This window comes from Littorina saxatilis, linkage group LG2 (assembly GCF_037325665.1).
Source record: "Littorina saxatilis isolate snail1 linkage group LG2, US_GU_Lsax_2.0, whole genome shotgun sequence".
NCBI lineage: Eukaryota > Metazoa > Mollusca > Gastropoda > Littorinimorpha > Littorinidae > Littorina > Littorina saxatilis.
This window is the reverse complement of record NC_090246.1, coordinates 1,312,785-1,316,026: the sequence shown is the minus strand read 5'-3', so window position 1 is coordinate 1,316,026 and position 3,242 is coordinate 1,312,785.

Sequence of the window (3,242 nt, the reverse complement as noted above, 5' to 3'; positions counted from 1 at the left end):
GTGGTCTAAGACAATCCTGGTACAGCTAGACTTGCTAGAATGACTTATGGTCGGGCAAAAGCCTGCCACAGGCTTGCTATTTTCAGATCAAAAAGAGACTGGTTACAGCCTCTTAACAGGCATAATAACTGCCACAGCAGACTTATTTCAAAACATCTCCCACAGGAAGTGACGTCAGAAGCTGAGAGAAGCTACAAGGGCTTTGCATTGGCTTCGGTCAATGTTGACAGGATATGCATATTGATGAGAGAATAAAAATCATGATGACGCTGGAATTCAGCGCTGAAATGGTGGACCGACACGTGACAGAATCTGATTGCAAGCATCAGCGTGAGAGACTCCAGGGTTTAACTTTTGACAAACAAACACACGCGCACGCATGATGGTAGACACGCACACACGTGCGGACGGACGCATGCACTCAAGAACGCACACACGGGCGCGAGCACACACACACACACACACACACGCTAACACACTGTCACACACACTCACACTCCTCTCCCCCCACCCACACAACCCACCTACCCACTCTCTCCCTCTCTCTCTTTCTCTCTCTCTCTCTCTCTCTCTCTCTCTCTGTATCTCTCTCGCTCGCTCTCTTTCCACTTTTCTTGTCACCTTAACGCCTGATCTTATCAAACAGGAATCACGCTGTAAGTTGACCGCAAAGGGGGAACGTTGTCAGAGAACAGCACTCCAACGCAACTCAAGCACCAGCCAAGATCAAAAGGATTCACACCTAACAACCTCTTTACAGACAGGAACAAGACAGTAACATCAGACCTATGGATTTCTAGCAACGCCTCACGTTGCTAACGACAAGTCTGAGGCTGTTGATGGAACCACTCTGAAAACATGTAGAGAGGGTGGGAAATGTCGCATAAGCGCGGTTGTTGAGTGCCGCAATATGGGGCGATCGCTTGAAACTCGGATCAAGTCTGACAGTAATTGGGCACAAGCTGACGTGACGCAAGCACCGGAACTACTTTTCTCTTAATCGCTCGTATCCCTGCGCTGGCACACGGATCCCTTGCGTTGCCCCCTATTTCCTTTTTTATTTTCCTATTTTGTTGGGGGGCGGGAGGGGGGGGTAACTTAAAGGTGGTGGGTTTGGGGAGGGACTTGTTGTTCTTCAAAATGGTTCTTTCCTTTCTGCTCTCTGTCTATCTTTGTGTGTGTGTTTTTTGGTTTAATTTATATTTTCTCCTTCTTTAATAATTTGTAACAGAAAATCTGACCGTCGTCCACTTATTCCTACCGGTGCGGTGCCGGATATAAGGTGACATAGTTTAGACGATATGATATTTGATTTTAATTTCTTTACAGGAAATCTTTTGTGAGTGTGGGCGCCCGTTGTGTGTACCACATGTTTTGGTTTCATGTTCTTTCGCTGAAGTTTTCAAAGTCGAACAGTTTTGATTGGGGCATGGGTTGTGTTTTGATTGGGGCATGGGTTGTGTTTTGATTGGGGCATGGGTTGTGTTTTGATTGGGGCATGGGTTGTGTTTTGATTGGGGCATGGGTTGTGTTATGATTGTGGCATGGGTTGTGTTATGATTGTGGCATGGGTTGTGTTTTGATTGTGACATGGGTTGTGTTTTGATTGTGGCATGGGTTGTGTTTTGATTGTGGCATGGGTTGTGTTTTGATTGTGGCATGGGTTGTGTTTTGATTGGGGCATGGGTTGTGTTTTGATTGTGGCATGGGTTGTGTTTTGATTGGGGCATGGGTTGTGTTTTGATTGGGGAATGGGTTGTGTTATGATTGTGGCATGGGTTGTGTTTTGATTGTGGCATGGGTTGTGTTTTGATTGGGGAATGGGTTGTGTTATGATTGTGGCATGGGTTGTGTTTTGATTGGGGAATGGGTTGTGTTATGATTGTGGCATGGGTTGTGTTATGATTGTGGCATGGGTTGTGTTATGATTGTGGCATAGGTTGTGTTTTGATTGTGACATGGGTTGTGTTTTGATTGGGGCATGGGTTGTGTTTTGATTGGGGCATGGGTTGTGTTTTGATTGTGACATGGGTTGTGTTTTGATTGGGGCATGGGTTGTGTTTTGATTGTGACATGGGTTGTGTTTTGATTGTGACATGGGTTGTGTTTTGATTGTGGCATGGGTTGTGTTTTGATTGTGGCATGGGTTGTGTTTTGATTGTGACATGGGTTGTGTTATGATTGTGACATGGGTTGTGTTTTGATTGTGGCATGGGTTGTGTTATGATTGTGACATGGGTTGTGTTTTGATTGTGGCATGGGTTGTGTTTTGATTGTGACATGGGTTGTGTTTTGATTGTGGCATGGGTTGTGTTTTGATTGTGGCATGGGTTGTGTTTTGATTGTGGCATGGGTTGTGTTTTGATTGTGGCATGGGTTGTGTTATGATTGTGACATGGGTTGTGTTTTGATTGTGACATGGGTTGTGTTTTGATTGTGACATGGGTTGTGTTTTGATTGTGGCATGGGTTGTGTTTTGATTGTGGCATGGGTTGTGTTATGATTGTGACATGGGTTGTGTTTTGATTGTGACATGGGTTGTGTTTTGATTGTGACATGGGTTGTGTTTTGATTGTGGCATGGGTTGTGTTTTGATTGTGGCATGGGTTGTGTTTTGATTGTGGCATGGGTTGTGTTTTGATTGTGACATGGGTTGTGTTTTGATTGTGGCATGGGTTGTGTTTTGATTGTGACATGGGTTGTGTTTTGATTGTGGCATGGGTTGTGTTTTGATTGTGACATGGGTTGTGTTTTGATTGTGACATGGGTTGTGTTTTGATTGTGACATGGGTTGTGTTTTGATTGTGACATGGGTTGTGTTTTGATTGTGACATGGGTTGTGTTTTGATTGTGGCATGGGTTGTGTTTTGATTGTGGCATGGGTTGTGTTTTGATAGTGACATGGGTTGTGTTTTGATTGTGGCATGGGTTGTGTTTTGATTGTGACATGGGTTGTGTTTTGATAGTGACATGGGTTGTGTTTTGATTGTGGCATGGGTTGTGTTTTGATAGTGACATGGGTTGTGTTTTGATTGGGGCATGGGTTGTGTTTTGATAGTGACATGGGTTGTGTTTTGATTGTGGCATGGGTTGTGTTTTGATTGTGACATGGGTTGTGTTTTGATAGTGACATGGGTTGTGTTTTGATTGTGGCATGGGTTGTGTTTTGATAGTGGCATGGGTTGTGTTTTGATAGTGACATGGGTTGTGTTTTGATTGGGGCATGGGTTGTGTTTTGATTG